The sequence below is a fragment of the Mugil cephalus genome, chromosome 3 (genome assembly GCF_022458985.1).
Source record: "Mugil cephalus isolate CIBA_MC_2020 chromosome 3, CIBA_Mcephalus_1.1, whole genome shotgun sequence".
NCBI classification, from domain to species: Eukaryota; Metazoa; Chordata; class Actinopteri; order Mugiliformes; family Mugilidae; genus Mugil; species Mugil cephalus.
Genome location: NC_061772.1, coordinates 4074310 through 4094990, shown reverse-complemented (window position 1 = coordinate 4094990; position 20681 = coordinate 4074310). Strand labels below are relative to the sequence as shown.

At 40.2% G+C, this 20681-nt stretch overlaps 1 protein-coding gene across 3 annotated transcripts in view; it reads right to left on the bottom strand.

Moving 5' to 3' along the window:
• The window catches only part of LOC125005504 (cell migration inducing hyaluronidase 1), a 123374-nt gene that overhangs the window by 63417 nt on the left and 39276 nt on the right, over positions 1 to 20681 (bottom strand). The window lies entirely within an intron of this gene.

Below are 20681 nucleotides of genomic sequence, written 5' to 3'. Positions count from 1 at the left end.
ATTTATATTTCAACAAAACACAATGATGCTAGACATTTCTACTGTATGGACTCTATGGTAACGTACACTCAGTCTCAAACTTCATGGTATGTTGCTAAAATGTATGGCCCTCTAAAGAAGAGATAAAAAACAAAATACTTCTTATTTTGATAGCAGTGTATTTCTCAGATTTAACACTGAGTGCTGTGGTAATGGCTTAATGAACGATGGTTTATAGTCAGCTTGCAATAATTACCAAGATTGTTTAATTTGTAATACATTTCTAAATTTTTCTCAACTTCCAAATCATAATTTTGACAACAGTTCAACTTTTGGACTGTCATTTTACAGTTTTGCAATAAATCACAGCTGAGTCTCACTAGAAACAACAATTACGACTTGGTTTTTCAGTTGAAACTGAGTGGTCTTGGCTACAGGACTGTGCTGTACAGGGGAAATATTATAAGGTCCAAAAATGTTTGAACAGATGAGCAAACAGCGACACAAATATGGTCAACAAATAAGACACTGCCATTGGTTTCTCAGATGTCCAGAAAGGGGCAGTAACACTACCCTATTCTGGTCTGAGTTGAGAGGAATGACAGGCAGAACCGACTCATTCTTCCTGACCGTGGTTACAGCATGCACATTTGAAAAATGACCTCTTATTTTCTTAATTACATTCTTCACAATGTTTAGTGGAGATTCTTTAATGGGAGGTAGTGCTGCTTTGTGAAGATACCGTGACATGACCCCCAGGAAAAATTGCTGAGTTGCTGTAAACTGTTCATCGTGTGCTGGCTTTGATTAGATTTAATTAGCTCATGCTGCCATGTGGAGAGCTCAGTAAGAGTTTGTGGGAATAAAAGAACACAGTAATAATTAATCATCATTTATTTTATCATGTAATTAACTTGCTGCTTGACTATGGAAGACAGAGTTAGTGGGGGATTCTCCTCACAGCCCTATTAACTATGTGTGAACTGACAAGCTGTTCAGACTTAATAGGCCAGATATTCCTTTAGTTTGTTTGCTACACATTTTGCTGCTAATGCTGCTATTGTGTTTCTGTTTGTTTCCAACGCACTATACACCGTTCAGCCACAACATTATAACCACTGACAGGTGAATTAAATATCATTGACCATCTTGTGACAATTTATTGTTCTGCTAGGAAACTTTTGTACCTGGAATTCATTCATGTGGATGTTACTTAGACATAGACCACCTAGACCAGACCAGACACCCCTACCCCATAGCAATGACACTCAGCAGTCATGTGGAAGATATTCGTACAGATGCTTCTGTTTGTGAATGAAACTCGGTTTGTTAAATCTGAGACTTACGGTTGGCACAGTTCTAGATTTCATGACCAAACCAGCAAAGTTCCCTTGTGGAAATCACTCTGTTTATCAAATCCTTGACTGTAATCTTGTTTTTACAGAGGAATTGCCGTGACCGAGCAGTTTACTGCAGTTTCCTCCTGTAGGAATCCGCAGCATCCAGAAAAAATTACAAATTTCATTTATCAGAAATGTTGTTTCTTAGGCACTGTAGAAGAATGATTGCTGTCAACCCTTCTATAATGAATTCAGGCAATATCTTGCATAAAATTTACGAGACTAAATTGAAACAAAACTTGTTAAGTTGTTCGTGCCTGAGCTTTGAGAAAAAAAGTGACATAGGCTTCAGCAACAGAATTCTACTATTCAACTGCATCATAGTCAATGTGAGCGCTTACAAGCATTTCAAGATGAACTAAGTGAAGTTAATTGAGGTAATCTAAACCAAAATTGGTCAAATGGGAATTAAATGTTAGATATGATCCTTTACTAGATAATCAACCGGGAACTGATGCACGTGTGCACCTGACAGTTTGTTTTGCCATTTTTTATGCATTTGGTTCAAGTGAACTGAACCTAATATGATCATGAAAACCTAAGCAATAAACACATGTTTCTGCCTCTAAAATATAGTTTTGAATTAAATGAGCAAACCAAACCTGACGTTCAGTTATGGAAGAATTCAGCTGTAGCACACATATGCAGCATAAGGCAATAGAATAAGAACACACTTCAAATATCTCACTTGTTTTGAACAATGAAATATCATGCAATTTGTCAGACCCACTATGGATCTTAGGCTTTACGTATGGGGAAAAAAAAAGTATATATATATATATACACAATGTTGGGCCCTTTTATGTGGTTCACAGAGACATTTCTCTCCGGTGATTGTTAGACTGCATTTATTACTGACACAGTGAGATTTAAATTCTCTAAATTCCTAGAGGAACTAGATTAACCCACACATCTGGTAGTGTGAAAGCAAAGATGAGAGTGATTACAGAGCTGTAGCATGTAGTCTCATTGATGCATTATGAGGGGGGAGATAGTCACATGGGGGCCAAATATTTCTGGCTAACAGTCTGCTATGCACCCTCAGAACACTCCAGTGGGAGAGCTTCCATGTTGCTGAAAGACAACATACCATGAACCTGAAAGATGAGATTGATTCCAGCCACGTAACAGGAACTGAACTGCAAGTTTTGATTAACATTTGTATTCTGGGGACTGTTTCACTTCAACAGAATGAATATGACTGGACTAAGTGGTCAGTTCAGCATATAATAAGGGCAAAGGGATTACAATGCGTAAAACAAGTTTTTGTGTGAGGAACTGGGATATGTGAAATTCATTGGCTATAGACACTATTATCTGTTTACACATTTCCCTTGACCCAGCATGATATGACATTACAATGGAAACTGATGCGCGTTGACCAAGTTGACCTGCTTCTAGATTCATGGTAATTGATACTCAAAGTGTCCGTTTTCTGCTTGTGCTAAGAAGCAAGCATTTGAACAGATTTTTATAAAAGTAATGTTTAGAGGCTCACAATGATGTCCACTTTTTGTTGTGTTAGACAGGTTGAAGCTCTAGGAAAAATATAAGTTTAGAGGTTCATCTGGATCAGGGGTGCCTAATACACCGATCGTGAAGGTAGTGTAGGTAGACTGTTTGTCCTGATTGTGTGTCATTCAAAAAAAATAAGAAAAAAAGAAATAATTTAGATGTTAGGTTATCGTCTATCGTCAGTATGGCATTTGACACTTGGACGTACAATACAATGATGGATTGACGGCTTCTCCTGGCAAATATGTGAGCTGCTACAAAATGTGTTACATAGTTGGCCTTCCAATTTATATCGACTAAAAAAGCGGTGTAAAGATAAGTAGGGGTCCTAGACCAAGAAGGAAACTAGCGTGTTAGCCTATAGACTACAGAGAGTCTTTGCCACACATCATCAGACAATTAGAATCATGTGTTTTTTACATGGTCTCCACCTTCTCTTGTATCACCGTCTTAATCACATTTTGATGAATTACTGGTATGGTTTAAAACATGGCCACTGATTCCTGGATGAGAGAAAAATTTTCTCCCACCAGGAAAGGATTGCATAAAGCAATCAAAACTTAAGAAGGGCACAGATGATTTTAACGGTAACACTAACAGATTTGCATTTCAAATTTGTGCCCAGAAGTTTTCAGCTGTTATGGATGTTTCAGTTCAGTTCTGCTAAGGTTTTTCTTATTTCCCAGTGACTAAGCCTCCTGCCTTACCCTGCTGTTTGAAACAATTACACCTGAGAAGGCAAACGTTGCAGTTTGATGCCATGTGACTGAAACTATGAAATGTTGGAATGAGTTGCAAAAATAGCACAAAGTAAACTGTCTCTCACAGAGCACACCTGTGAACGAAAGCAGGAACCACTTAAGTGAAGCATTCATGCTTTATTAGTAATCACAACCTGTTCTGTCTTGACTTTCTTAAATTCTAAGTACTCAAATGGTTTTTCCTGAGGTGAGTTAATGCAACACTCACAGCTGCTGACGACTGAACCGAGAGGCGAGACGTTCTGAGGGACAGTCAACGAGAGGCTTGTGTTCCTTCCATCTAAACTGCACGTGTAATATTGTTGGTGCTTTGTTACTTTCACCTAAGCAGAGGGAAGTATACACCTCAGGGTGATCCTCTATATCTCATTCCATTTCACTGGTGTCATTGAGTAAGACCATGTCATTGTTGCTACAAATATTTTTTACATTCGACTCTTTTGGCTTCATTAATTTGGTCCTAAACCAACTTGTCCCTACAAATTTTTTATTAGCTAGCCAACAAAAAAGAAAAAATACTTACTGGTTGTATCACTCAACTTTCTCTGTAATAATTATTCATTAGTGTGTAAAAACATAATAGCAACACAATATAGTTTCATAGCACATTTGGTATAAAATGTGCTTATTTATATTAATACTGTCAAACATCTCGATACACCTTCCACAGAATTACTGAAAAATTACTGAAGCCAGACACAGAAAGCTGAGCCAATGTCAACACCTGCTCTGAGTCAGAAATAGCACAAAAAAAATCTGCTATCTATCAAAGCAAATTGATCTCCGCCTTGAAAAATGAATACATGGCTTTGTTCATTTGCCAACTAAAAGGCGGAAAGTATTTCCCTCTTTTGGTCTTATTTTGATTTTCCTGTGAGGACTGTAAAATTTTAGAAAACACGTTATAAGTGTGAGCAGGGATGGAATATTTTTTCCATGTCCAAGATTCATCCAAATGAATGCAGAGATAATCACAGTCTGAAAAGCAGTAGATTGCAGCCTTTAATCAAAACGCTGCTTTTTCTGAAGTGGACCATGTCTGCTCTGAGGCCTTCCACATCCAGCCCACGGCAAAGGGCTCATACTACCAGTAGGAAAGGATAACCTCCCACTTACATCCCCTGCCTTTCCCCTTCAGCCCTGAACCAACAGAGAAACTACACACGCGTGTGTAGACATTCTTATAGAAACATTATATCTACATTATCATATCCCAAAACTATTTCTTCAGTGTAGTGATGGAACTAAAGCAGCAACATTGTAACATCCATTGTAACTTTAGATTTATGTCAGAGGCGACATGCTGGGTTGAAGCCATACGGTGGCTTATGGGCTCCCAGGCCCTGCTGGTTATTGGGCACTTTATGAGCCCAGAGCGACTGTGAAATTTCACACACACAAACACAAGCTGGCACTACTCTCACAACACTCACACACTTCCTAAAAAATGAACTTCTGAGATAAATTGCCACCTTCCCTGAACCACTCTCTCTGCCACACAAGCAGCGTCTCAGCCACACACACACACACACACACACGCACACACACACATTACATTTAACTTAGGGTGGAGGACACTTTCAAAGAGGTTTTTTATGAGTTCCACAATAACATAAACTTACTATTAATCTCACCATGAAAGTCCATGAATAGTTGGAAATAATATACCTCTAGGGAAGTGCAAAATATTGGGTGGAACTCTGGTAGATGCATTAGCAGTAGCTCTGTTTGAGGTCCAGTTAAACACCGGCCAGATGGAGGTGAAGAAAATCTGCTGACTGACTGATCCACTCCCACACACACACACACACTTACTTTTTCCAAGCTTTTTTTTTTTTTTTTGACTGGATAAATGTTTTGATTCCTGTCCCAGCGACAGGAAGCCAATCCCATTATGTCCTCTGCAAGATTTGATAAGCTCCTGCTGCATTCCATTTACAGGTGCAGTGTGTACGAATTAGCTGAACACTCCTCCCTTTCCAAGCATGCCGTAGAATCTACTGTGGCAGCTATTTCAACGTGAAAATGTAGAGCAGGTGTTTGGATTGTCCACGCTGGTGTACTCAAGATACACAGCCACACAACACAGTGTCATGTCCACAACAAGGAGTCCCACTGGACTCCAACCTTTAAATATCATGACATAGAGAGAACTGCTTTCCATTACGTGGAAGTTGCTGGTACCTGCACCTCAGCCATGTGCAAATAGAGCTTAACTGATGTGTTTTTAATAGATAAGGATATTGTTTAGCTAAAATTGTCTGTTAAGTTCCAATTAGTAGTGTGTTCACCCATGACTGATGACGGTTACATTGTTTGAATTGTTAATATTAGATATTCTATTTGACAATGTTAGGAAAGTACACTCTAGGTAACTTAACAAACAACACACAAACAAACCAGATAAAGTTTGGGCGAAGGTAGCATTAAATCATAGAATGCCCAAAGGTTAGAAATACCTGTAAGGAGTCATTCAGGCATGACAGTATTATGAAATTTGGAATTACCTTGGATGGCACACAGGTCAACTACAAAAGGATATTTGTTTTAATCTGAGAATGATTTGGCAGAGGGACTTAGGCCTTGTGTCTCAAATGTCAGACAGAATCAGAAATATTTTCACATGCAATCTGGGAATGTACGCTTGTTAACTAATTTTGGGATGTTGTACAACATCACAAGGGCTATGTCTCCTGGGGATCAGAAGGAAATGCCAAATATTTAAAAATATGACTTAGCTGTAATAAATACAGGGACTGTAACTGCTGCTTGAGTGGTCTTCACATTCTGGAAAAGGATTTCAAGAAGTGGATGGCATGCATGCTAGAAACGGTCTCATATGAACACACTCTGAAACCTTTAACGGATTATGTTTTTTGTTGTTGTTGTTTGTTTGCAATATGTCTTTTAGATTGCAGTGATTTAGTCGACGGCGTTACCAAGGAGATCACCATGTGGTGCTTTTCTTTTCAATTACATTTAACAATGATGCTGCCAGATTGCTTGCATTTGAAAATGAAATGAACTGAAAAAGTTGAATGACAACCAATTAGAAATATTTATAAAGCATACAAGGATACAAAAAAACACTACGAACTTAGCTACATAGTCCTTCTTAGAGCTGACTCAAAATAGGCTACAAGTCTACAACTACAGGAGACTATAACACATTGAGGGCAGGGAACATTCCCAACAGGAATACACCAATGTAAACAATATACACATTTAAATAAACGTTGTCATTTGGCAAGTAAGACTAAATAGGGGACTTGTTCAATGCAATTCATTTTGAAAAGCTCTACAACAACATGTAGGACTCAGTGACGACTGAGAGAATTCCAGATTCAAATTGTGTCTCACAGCAGACAAACCAAGAGCTCATTTTCATGGTGAAAATATCTGAGTCTTACCTGGGTTATTTATTGTATTTCAGTGAGTGTCAAGTTGCCCCACACACCAAACACAGAAAAACACACAAGGCTCAGATAGATGTTTCTGAAAAGCTGACTGACTTTGTGCTTCTAGGTGCATGATCTAGCGTAACATCTAGCATAGCTGCTTGTTATAGATATGGCTGAACCAGTGTCAGAGATGATGTGTCTGATTATGGAATAGCCTGCAGCCACAATCAGTTGCCTGGCCGTCTAAGCAGAGTGTAGGGATAAACCATCTGACTCCTAGTTAATATGGAACAGTTTCTAACGGAGTTTAACCGTTTCTGCATGTCCTTGTTCTTGTGTAATGATGAATTATTAAGGCGTGGGTAACGGTAATTTTCCCCGTGCAGTTTCTGTCACATTTTCTGTGCATCCAGTCCATGCAGCTATGATTCAGATGTCCATATAGGTCCCCGCTCTGACCCTGAGAGAGTTAGGATGATCTTTCTGCAAACCATGTTTTACCTCTTTTTCTGAGCTCAAAATACACAAATTCTCAACCGGACAAAAACGTGATACTCTACTTTGAATTTATTTTTTATCAGCCATTTCATCATCTCAGTCCTATTCATCCTACCCTCCTCCTTTGGCAGGCTGAACGAACCTACCGGTCTGCCACTGACATCATTGCAGCATATTGCATGCAACGTGGCTTGCAGCCAATAGACCACAGCTATTTGATATTGTTCTGTCGGGCTACTACAAAGGGTCAGTAATTACAATGTACCTGGTATTCAGTTATGGCTGGTTTTCCAGTTAAACAACAGTCTTTTTGAGAAAGAAACGACTTAAGTGGAAACGGATTCAGACCTTGATACTCATTCCTTTAAATAAAAACAGGAAGTGAAGGTGTCAGTATTCAGGCGAATGAATGGATTTGAATGTAGTTTTTTTTGTTCCTCCAGAGGGGAGTTCTGCTGCTCTAGTCCTTTTCAAACAGAAGTCAACCTTTGGAAAAGCCTTATTGTGGCGCAGCTTTGTGCTCGCTGAGATAAAGTGACTCACCAAGTCATCACTTACAGCCTTTTGTGGGGAAGGCATGGCAACAGCAGCAAAGACACAGAGGAAACAGCTTAAAGGGCCTGGCAATAAACACAGTCAATTGAAAGCATACAAAGAGATACTTATTGATGGAGACTTTTTGAACAAAATTGATTTTCTAGAAGTCTATTAGTATTTGTAGTATGTTATGTTTCATTTAACCATGATCTGTGGCAGCAGACTGATACGTTTTGACTACACAAAGACTAAATCATACAGGACAACGAGCAAGTAACAATTATCAAAGCAACACTGTGCATCAGTGGCTTCTTTATGTCCTCCTGTTGTTTTCTCCATCACAGAACTACGGAATCATTGCTCTATAAACAGGGCTAATATACTGTATACTGGCATATACTGCATAAATCTAACATGTGCAAATCTTTTGATTTCCAGGTGTGTCTGTGTGCAAATGTGTGTGCCAGTAAAAATGATGTTGTACAACCGCTCCTACCTACTAGAAATGCCTAACATTGACATTTATGTTTTATCAACGTGCACAGGTACAGGGCCCAGCTCGTAGCTCACAGATTACTTATAGCTTTGTCTCATGGCGCCTTCACAGATGTCACAATAAACCAGGAGAAACAAAGAATAATAATAATTCCCACTTACTAATAAAAAATAAATAAATGAAGGCGGAATAGAGACAGGTAGCACAAAAGCCAAATTTTGCACTGCTTTAGGCACTTTCCATCCCAAATGAGAAGTGTGGTTTTGAATCTATGGCAAATAGCCATACTCTTAATGTGCCAACAGAGTAAGTAAGACTTACGACGAGAAAGTGGCTGCATGTGCTTGACAACACACTCCTATTTCGGATGAGGTTAGAAAAGGCCTAGTTTTACACTTCAAGTGTATATTTAACCACATAACCGAAAATTGCAACCAGCGCAAAGTTGTGTATTTGCACTGGTGACCTGTCCATGGTGAACCCTCTCACCCAGTGCCAGCTGGGATAGGCTGAGGACAGACAGCCCCCTGCTACACTGAAGCTCTCTTTGCACTCCCAAGACTTCCAAGGCCCCGATGACTCTCACCCCAGCAACAGCTGCAACATTATGCTCAAGCTATGTCTGTGCAAAAGTAGTGTCGAAGTAGTGAGTTTTTTTTTGTTTTTTTTTTTTGTTTTTTTTACTTTTGAGGTCAAATACAGGCTGTTAAAGCTACTTTAGGAGGTTGTTGGTGTGTCAGTAGCCAGTGCACAGTGGTAAAAAATAAATGGCAGCATGCTCTATGCTTTAAAAAAAAAAAAAAAAAAACAAGAAAAGAAAGGAAGAAAGGAATAAAGAAAAAAACTGAGCAACATTAAATCTGTGTGCTGCATCTTTCTGTCAGTATGCTCAAATGAATAATCTATCATGAAAGAAAAGGGTGATTAAACAGGATTTAATATGGCTTACATTATTACTACATCCATCAACCCATTCTCATGTCTGTTTCATCTTCTACTACCTCTTATCCTCACTAGGGTTACAGGGGTTACTGGAGCCTATCCCAGCTGTCATTGCATGAGAGGCAGGGAACACCCTGGACAGGTCGCCAGTCTATCACAGATCTAACACAGAGACACAGACAACCGTTCACACACACACACCAATCACCAATGAACCTAATGAGTCTTTGGAGGGTGGGAGGAAACCGGAGTACCTGGAGAGAACCCACTCAGACACAGGGAGCCCCGGTCGGATTCGAGCCCAGACCTTCTGGCTGTGAGGTATCAGTGCTAACCACCACACCACTGTACTGCCTTACACACACACACGCGCGCGCGCGCAAACACACACGCATACACACATATGTATATTGCCATTAGCTACATCCTGAAGCCTGCAGTGACAAAGGGTAATTCGATTCACGCAGCAGCCAGTCAGCCAATTCTGATAACAGACCTGCCCAACAAACATTCAACGGGCAGGAGGGGGGGGATTGTAGCTATGCCTGTGTGTGTGTGTATTTCCTAAAAAGCAGTCTGGATTTGGTTGCAGGAGGAAAATAACATTTGGTCACATAGTGAACACGCCGTCCTCAACCTGATCCAGGTACACTTAACAAGGTTAGCCATGAATGTGCAGATGAATGCACTCTGTCACACAAAAATGCGCACACACACAAAAGAAGGGGAGAGAGAGAGAGAGAGAGAGAGAGAGAGAGAGAGAGAGTCACAGAGGAGCCTCATTGGAACGAACGACACAAAACACGTGAGGTCTAGCCTTCAGCAAAAAGGAAACATGAAGCTGCCTGTACCTTTAAGCAAATACATTAGATTAACATATCGGAACATATCAAGAATTCATCTGGCTTCTCATTAATTAACAAGATGCTGACTTTTTCTACACATAATTACAGTATATGTATACATAATATATATTTATACACATAATATGCAATTTATTTTTTGTTTAAACTCTAACACCTCTATTTAAAGAACTTGCCAACTCAGGGTTAATTGGTAAGTTAGACAGAAAAGTTTGTAGCTCTATAGTGGATACATACCAATCTGGCATATCATTATGTCCTAATGTTGTGTAGGTCTCCCTTTACCCTCCAAAACTGTTGTGACTCATGAGAGAATGGACATGGTCCTTCTGTCTGGTAACAGAATGTTGTTAGTGGGGGTCTTTGGGTCCTATGTGTTGAGGGGAGGGACCTCTGTGGATCATCCCACAGATACTTGATCAGTTTGAGATCTATTGAATTCTGAGACCTTGTGCTCTTCTTCATGTTTTTTAAGTTGTTCCTAAAGTGTTTCTGTGTCAGGCTGCATCCTGCTGGGGATGAATAATTAGACGTGATTTATAACATAAAAACTACTGATCCTCACATGCAGGGATGGAAATGTTGCTACTAGTCATATACATGACATTATTTTGCTCTCTATAACAGATTATATCCCAAATGTGTGTGCTTGGCTTGAAGTGACATGGTTTGAAAGTATATTTATCTTTATCTCTACTTCATAGTGTGTACAGTACGGCTAGTAATGCTAACCCATAGTTTTCCAGCTAAAAGGAACAACTGAAGTCTCAATAACACAGGACACTGGGAAGGGGATTACTGGTTCATTAAGTTCAGGGGATGTCTGTCATCACAGTTATAAGTTAACAATCATAGAGTTACAGAAACTGATGTTAAAAAGGGCTTTGTCACAACAATACATTTATACTGATGTTTTCTAGTGAAAATAAAATTGTGATCTAACTGTTAAGTTATTAATTTGATTTAAAAAAAAATCAATACGAATGTTGATACCCAATGCACTGAAATAAGAATCATTTTAGTGTGTGGAATTCAATGGGAAGCTCAGTTTTAACACCTGCTGGCTACAATGAAAGATCAGAGGCAGCACGGTGATCAGAGTCTGAGTGACAGGCCAACATGCTCTCCTCTCAGCATTCTGTCTCTCTCTACTCTTTGTGTCACAGTGATGAAATGATGAAATCTCTCAAGAGTTATATTAAAAAAGAGGAAGGGGAGAAATGACCTCATTAAAGCTGGCGGTAGCGTCAACAGCAGCAAGCAGTTTGATTCTTGGCGAGCCCTACAGTCACACTCCGATCCCCGCGCAGCCCAGAGGATATAGCAGCCGAAAATGTAAGCGTGATGAAATTGAAACACACGCCGCAAATGATGAAACTTATGTGATATAAGCTAAGGTATTTGGGGATGGGTTGAGATGAGGAGGGTTTTTTTTCTCATAAATGTCTGGCTGTTAGAAAGTACTGCGACACTGTTGCTGTCAAGACGCTGATTAAAAACAACAAATTAAATTCAAAAGAATTACTGTTTGTGTGAGGCACCGAGCTGGAGATAAAATATATTAATAAAGACGAAATGTATACTAATCTATATAGTGTTTAATCTTTGAAAGGCCCACAGGCACAAACAATGTGTTGTCTGTGGAGCCTGTACAGCTGGATTTTTAAAAAAGTAATAACTTTGCTTCACATTTTAGTCACTGCGATCAGTCCTGCCCTAATGAAACACAAGACATCGTCACAGTCAGGAGCAGACCTGTGGACCTGTGTGCTCTGAGAAACTACACATGTCCCTTTACTGTAACTGCTTCAAACTGGTAAACGGTTGGAAACTGCTCAGTGACAATGACTAATCTAGGGTTGTCTTTACTGGACGATGCTCACATTGTTCATTCACTGCCACCTTACACTGTCATTGTAAGAATGTAGTGTGTCTTATTTGTAGCAAGACAGAAGGAAATCAGATAGATTGTCTGATTTTAATACAGGAGACTGGAGTTTGTATAGATAAAACTGCAATCAATCAACTTTTTATAAGTAATCATTCCCGAAATGTAAACCAGGTGTCTTGGTAGCCCATTTTCATCCCCACCACATTGACTGATATTGACTTAACCGACCATACCATAGATTACATGCATGGTGGATATCATAGAAAGAAGTGAAAGTGCTATTTGCTGCTCATTCTCGTCGGTAGATATAGTATTTGAAGGAACAGATTGCTTCTGTTTTTCTTAATCCAGCTGTCAGTCCACTGGCAGTCACCACATTGTCGTGTGCCTGACATTGTTACACACAGTAGGGGTTGTACAGTCGACTTTACTGCTGTACCATGACGCTTTAAGCAGGATGTCGTCTAGTAACCAATCACATGACAGTAACAACATGGACGTCTAAGAGAAGACAGGTGAGGTCCAGTGGGTCGTTGCAGCAAACTAGCAGCGGTTGATGTGTTTGAAAATGCTTCACTAAAGATGAGATGAAGCCCATTCCACAGTGACGTGCAGAATATGTAAGTCAGTCCTGAAATGCAACAAAAGTACTACTGCAATACACACTCATCTGAAAAGGCTTCCGCTAATGAGAGGATGAGAGGAATGCTAACAGAGCGGTAACAGAAAGGAGGCTGCAAATCAGCAGTTTGTAGGTGCATTTTATTTCTTTTCCCCAGCTACATTATCCCATCTTACAACATGCTGTGATGTAAATGTTATTGACGGTGCCGATTTAGTTAGGTTATGTATTTAGGTGTGTGTGTGTGTTTTTTTTTTTTTTTTGTTTGTTTGTTTTCTGCCTAGTGAGGGCTGCATATTAGAATTGTCAGACTGACGGTGTTTGCGGTGTTGACATGTGCTACGAGCAACAGTCACCTGTGTTCAAGCTTCTTACCTTGCAGAAAAGCCTTCGTAGCTTCCTTTGTGTGAGACGCCACGATATGTCTTCAGGTCAACAATATAGATTTCATTGCTGCATCAGCATTACTTGCTACTGTGTTTTTATGTGCGACGTCATCAACTAGTCGATGTCGACACGACTTTCAACACATATTAGTCGACTTAAAAAAATCAGAAGTTGTTCAGCCACTAACGCACATATATAAATACAGTCATTGTGTAACAGACTCTTCAAAACGGAGCTGATGTGCAATCAACACAGCACCTAGAAAAACATCCCATCAAAAAGCTTTCTTCATATGACTGCAGTAAATATTTGTGTGTCACTGTAGATTGAGTGACGTTCAAGAGTCAGGACGAAAAGTCTCAGTTCCGTAAAAGAGGAGGCCCTCACTGGACAAAACACAACTTAACTGCATCATTAGTTTTGTCGAATATATTTTTTTTTTATCTTAACTGGGTTTCATTGTTAGCATTCGTCTGTTAGCTGTTAGCTCGGTAATGCAGACTATTGTCTATTGGAAATGGTAAATGGTCTTGCTTTTAGATAGCGCTTTTCTACACATTCGCTCACGCAAGCACACACACATTCTCAGATACCAGTGCCATTGGGAGCAACTGGAAGTTCGGTGTCTTGCTCAAGGACACTTCAGCATGTGGTACATTCTGGGGATTGAACCGCTAACCGCTCTACCTTATGAGCCACAGTCACACTTATTGTCTCCCACAAGAACCAAATCATGTTCTGCCCCTTCAGGTCAGCTCAAATCACCTCTATTAGCTGCATTCAATGCAAAACATCAACCAATAGTGCAAATACATCCATAAATATTATAATGGCTAATTAAAGAATACTTATTTTTACACTTGCATATCCAAAAATAGAAGTGAACGCGATTTTTACGCTGGTTTTGAATTTCCCCCCTCAACACATACAAATACTGGGTGCTTTGCACAGCCCAACCTCTCATGTATGCACACAAAGCTGCAGCTGTGTTCCAGCTTGTGTTCAGGCCAAAAATGAGCTGTTGTATTCAAAGGCCTTTTATAACTTTGCTCAAGCAATTATGCTAAACTGGAAATGACATGTGTAATCGCTTTTGTCAGAGAACTGACTTTTGTTTTGCTAATTTCTGTTGCATTGACGTTGCACTTTGTGACAAATATTTCCATTGTAGTCTGTCTAACCTGTTTACTTTTGAGTGGATATAAGAGCAAATACCCTACAGGTAAACTTTAAACTGTCTAGTTACTCTAGGATGAGTTGTTTAACAGTATATGGTCTTGGTCTTACTGTTTTGTTAAAAACTGTATATGGGCCATCTGTTCCACACCTACATTTTGAATTAATACTGTTAGCAGTCCATGTTGTGGGACCAGTCTGACTGGGAAATGGGAGAAATGGCTCCAGGTGCCACAGAGACATTTCCAGCCTAGCAGTTATGATTATCAGACCTGCCCGACACAGCACCTAGCCAACAGATTCCCACTGATGCACCACACAAATATGTAAGAGACTTATTTTAATTAGATCTTCCAATTAAGAGTTTTCTCCTCTTGAGGCACAGCAGCCATACTTAGAGGAAGAGTGGGAGTGACAGTGAGAGAAGTTCATAGAGTTGACAGTCTCGTGGGTTCAAAGAGGGAGACCTGCTGTGCCAAGACAGCCAGTCGTACAGATATACAACGACTGTGTTCTCAAAGAACAAAACACTGCATCTAGGCTGCAGCCTCACTTTGAAGAGCAATGAACTGTGACACGTTCATGTCATAAAAACAAGTCTTGAATTTTAAGACTCGAATTACATGTTTTCCCACAGTTTATTGCATTCTGCATTTCAGAGAGAACATTTTTTTCCTCTTTGTGGTCAGTGCACATGCAGTTATCAACAGAACATGCATTACTTGTCATAACCGTAAGCACAGAAAACTCCAGAACAAAATTAGAAAATGATCATAAAATGATCAACTGTATCCTGTATGTTATATTGCATAAGCTGCATGAGATATGGATATCTCTCCCACTGTTGATGCAAAACCGAAAGCCAGCTGCAGAAAATGGAGATTAGTGACAGAGGTGCAGTGTTGACAGGATGGAGTCGGATGACAGATGCTGCTCTAACTCAGCATGAACAAGTTATTGTCCAACCACTGCTCAGCGTCCTGCCCTCTGTCACAATGTCCCCTGTCTACTGGACTGACTAACTGACAACCGCTGGAATTTGCAGAGTTGCACACACATGTTAATCCTGACCCAACATGAATGTTTCCCAACCTCTGGTTATTATTAGACCCGCTCTCTTTGAGGGATGGGGCGCAGTGTAGTCTGAGGAGAACATTTCCTTATCTATTTGATTCAGTTCAATTTGCTTTATTAGAATTAAATTAAACATCTGGAACTAATTTGAACTCTTTGTTTGGTCCACTTTTACTAATCCTTCTTTGGCAAAGCTTTAGATGTTTTGAACATTTTTAATTCTGCTTAAAAAATAACCAAACCAATCAGACTTTAAGTGCTGCTAGAGACAAGGTCCCCTTCAATTTATTTTAGTTTATTTATTTATATTTTTCCAAGGGAGTCAGTACAATAAAATATTTCATCATGGTGTGTTGCATGACGTTCATAGTTAACACTATTCAAAAATATGTTCTAAATGTAACTCAAATTTAGATTTCCAGAAGTTTTTATTACTCTTATCAACAGCGGCGCCTGCTTTATGCAAATGTATGTTACTATTATTGCAACAGTCCAACACAATGCTGAATACTTTTCAGAATATTTTTCAAATTACCTCAAAGCTGCTCAAATTATGCTGCTGCCTCTCAGTTGAATTTGTCCACCATAGTTTTCCTGGGGGAAGGTGGGCTCACTTGTGTGTTTGAAATCACAATTTGAACACCTGTTTCTCGATCAGTTTCTGATTGTTTGATGTTGCTCTCTTCTCTGAATGTTTGTCAGAAGTTCTGACACTACAGCCCTCTGCAGGGTAAAATATTCCCTTCAGCCGCACTTTGTTTTCCATTTGTTTTCCATTACCAGCCCAGAAGCCACACCACCTTCTCCTGCCCCTCTGTTGGTAACTAATTTATGGAAAGATCTGCTGAGACAATCAAATCGTTTGGACGGGCCTTAAGCAGTGATGGACAGAGGAAGAACTAGTAGCTAGTATCCATGAAGTGGAATTTGTTTACAGCGCAAATGCTGTGTTTATTTGTATCCGCTCGTTAAAATACGCCCCATGATAAAATTCAGATATTCTCATAAGAATTGATTCTGACTATGCAAGGCTACAAGGTTGTTGCTGCTCACTTTCCCAAACCAGAGGTCCCGCCAGGGTAATAACAACAGATTTTCACATTTTTTCACACATGAAAAGATTTCTCTTCCGGCCGGCAGTCCGTATATGTAAGTGGCTCAATGCGCATCCAACCTACACACAGCAGACCATGACCAACCACCAGGGTAACAAAATGCTGCTTGAAACCTGACTGAAACTTTAAAGTAAGCAGCAGATGCAGCACTCCTGCCAGCATGTCTGATTTATGTGAAACTGAGCTGAGAGCTCTGCACCTCCATAAGGCACAAATAATTGCCTCCTCACAGTCAATCACTGATATAGAAAGATGCAACGCAGTAAAGCCCTGCTTTATTGTGCCTCAGAGTGGGTTTGTCGAGGTGGTCATATAAGGGAGGAATAGAGGAAATATCTGCTCATCCATGTGTAGGTGATGCAGGTCCAAAACCAAACCGTTTAACAAACGGACTACCTATTTATTTATTTAGTCCCACAGTCTGCATGCGCAGCAACACCCCTTCTAACATGCTTGATAAGAAGCATAACTAAACACCTAACAAATCTCAATTTCCTGATAAATGACTCCTGACACAGCACGGAGCGGCTCTGATATCGTCCCTGGAAACATCGCAGGTTTTTAATAAGATCACCTCATCTCAGTGTGCCGTGTTTCTATGGGAGCCTTGCCAAACTCTCCTGCATTTGAAATTCAGATGAGAGGAAGACGTAGAAACACACACGCACACACACCCACACAGAGTCAGTAATGCCAAACCACACTTTATTAGCAAGTCCAATGTGCGAAGGTGAGGTAGGAAATGGTTGGTTGGGTGAGCGGGCCTGTCATGAGCAGAAGATGGAACATTCCCGTCTCTTCAATTAATCTGGCTAAATCTCCTCTGCCTGACAGGTTTGTTGATCTTTAAACTTGTAATGTGGCTGCCCTAGCACATCATATATCCATAATGTATAACACATCCAGAAGCTCCATCCTAAGCTGTTATCAAAGGCAAAAAACAAAGAAATCTACACCAGCACCAAACTTGTTGGGCACACATGTTCCTTTTCTGTTATATCGACATTCCGTGTTCTACGCTGGAACACTACAGTTAAATGTCTTGTGCATTACTTTCAAAGACCAGCATTAATGCCCATGTAGGGAGTGATCCTCGGAAGCGTAATAATTTAATCTCATTTAGTCCTCGCTGGAGAAAGTGTATTAGAGTTTAATGGCTTAAATAAGACGATGTTCACAAGCCTTAAATGCCAGGAAAACCTGGGATTTCATATGATGAGCTTCAGCGCCGCTGGATGCCATTAAACAAAGCCTTCACCACAGGAGCTGTAACAATTCAAAAATCTCTTATTGGAAGCCAGTACCCCAGTATTGCAATGCTCAAAAACTAGACTTCTTGGGTCTATGCCTCCTGAAACTATCCATATAACTGAGCTTTAGGTGGTCAGCCATTAGCATTGCCCAGCAAACTGTCCATCATTATGAGGCAATGCGCAGCAATCACATGGCAACATGTCCAAACAGGACTGTGTGTCAAGGAAGGGTGAGAGAGACCAGGGACACATGGATTATCACAGTAAGCAGTTGTTTCTTAACCTGAAACGGTCGCATCCGAGGCAAAAACTGGGTCCCCGTCATCTCTAACACATTCCCCAATCTGCCACCTCCAGCGCATCGTAAACGTGACTGTTGGCTTCAACTTCCGCTTAAGTAGCATGATCTTTGAGTTGCTGGAGTGTGCAATGTAAATAGTCATGCAAGAAGATAAGACAAATAGTGCAGCAATTTGGAGTTATTAGGAGGACAATGAACACAGCTTCAAAAGTACAGGAGCTGCCCAGGATTTACAACGTGTTCCTGAGACTGGAATGCAATAATAATGTGTGTATGTGTGTATTTATGTATGAGCAACTGTACTTTCCCTGTGTTTGCTGATTTAAAGGCAGGCAGACAGACAGACAGCAGCTGCAGGGCTGGGGCAGGTGGCAGTGAAGAGAGGACTTTTATAGAGAACTCCACCCATAAAACCAGCATGTCATTACCTTTACAGCTATGTAGATATGTGGAAACATGAGAAATGAGCCATCGTCAGCCTGTCTCTTTGTAAAAGTGCACATGCCTCTTTGAGTGTGTGACACACAAATATGTTAAAACACACAGTGCAGATGTTAGGGGGCATGAGAAGCCACTTGTCTGTCAGAGAAACAATAAATCTGAGACATCAAGACAGGAATGACACTATGGTGTGAGAAGGGTTTTTACAAAGAGACTTTTAAGGGCTTCAGCCTCGCTCTAAATCATTGCTCTACTTGGCAAGGTGCAACAATTATCCTTCCATTTAGTTTCCCCTTCACTCTCTGCACGTTTGTGTGTAATGATAGGGTGTTTTATTGCAGCAAAATAAATCAACACAGAAGTGAGGAAACATTTACGGTCATTATTATTTATTTGGAAAAAAAGCATCCGTCAACACACACACACAAATAGGTGCACGTGCGCAGACATCAGTGGCTGCACTAGGGGATGTAATCCACTGCCACATGTCAGTGAACAGGGCAGAACACACAGCAGCTCAGGAGCAGATGTTTAACGTGACCTCGTAAAACAATCTGAAAACTATCGCTGCTGTTTTGGGACATTGTCATCGTCAATAATGTTTTACAGTAACACATTACTACTCAGGCAGGAACTTTTTATGTATATGATTACTTAAAGAAAATAATTAACTTTTCCTAATACCTTTTGCTTATTTGTGTGCAGTAAATATTGCAAGTTAAACCAGTGTCTGGAATTGAAATAGTGATGAGAGGATCTTTTATAGTTTTCTATAAAGACAGAACCTAAAGGAGAGTGTGGCATACCCATGATTCGGTTTTTGTGCTTGGAGCTACACCTTGAAAAACAGGTAAGTTTATGATAGCCTCTGTAAGACTTTGACTCTAAGGCTTTTGAGGATATTTTATATTCTGCTTAGCATACAGTCTGTGGAGTATGCAAGGCAATATTTCTTGGACAATGAACAGTGATCTGCACCTTATGTTAGATCAAGTCCAGAGAGGGACTGATAAGCACACTCAGTACAGCCGCACGCTCTGTAGTTCACACAGGCACAAAATTAGTTCCGGTCACATGTCCATTTCTGTCCAGGTTTTAATTATATCTCGTCTACCGAGATATGGGGAACCCATTTTTTTCTACTTGCTCTAATGCAGGCCACATTGCAAGATCTTGTTTTTTCATTGGCCTCCCTGCTGACAACTGATGCATTTCAGTCAGAATAATCTGCCTCCTCCTGGATTATCTAGCTCTCTCCTTCTAGTTGATCCAGTTGCAGGTGGATCACAACTGGGCAGCACTAAGTACACGTGGGAATGCACCCAAGATACACTGTGGACACATTGAGATCCTTTGAAAACCACATTCGGATGTGGTCCTCATTCTGTGGTCCACAGTGCTCCCTGCTCAGCTGGCATTCTGATCTGCTCTCTTCTTACCAAACTTAAAATATCTTTCTGTATGTTATGTTTTACTTTTTTCCCTCTTAAAACACAAGATCTGGAACCAGATAGAAATGAGGTGAAACTTCAGGGGTTCCCAAACTGATAATCTGACCTCCAACCCAGAAAAGAACATTGATCTATTTTTCATCAGTGTGAGTCCACTAAAGAGTACAAAGGCCGATAACATCTACTGTATCAGCAGAACTCTAAATCTGTAGATTGTTGTTTTAACTTGGTCATCCCTCTTCAGTTGCATTCCAGTCTGCCGGGCACTTCCAAGACTTGAAGGTCTTATGCAACTGTACACATGCATTTTGATTTGTCATGGTTCCTAGAGTCTCCAGTCACATGGGCCCACATCCAGTGGATCATGTCTCCTTAGCAGCGATAGACTAAGAGGTGGGATTCCTACCAATTACCTGTCTTCAAAACATGAGAAACTGTACCTTGGTCAAATTGGAGCTGTATGTTTTGGTACATTTAGTGCAGCGTTACACTGAAGACACTGAAGTTTTTCAAAAGCAGCATGAGAGTCTGACAACCCCCTGGACGGACATGAGAGGAAATGTGAGAAACCCATATAA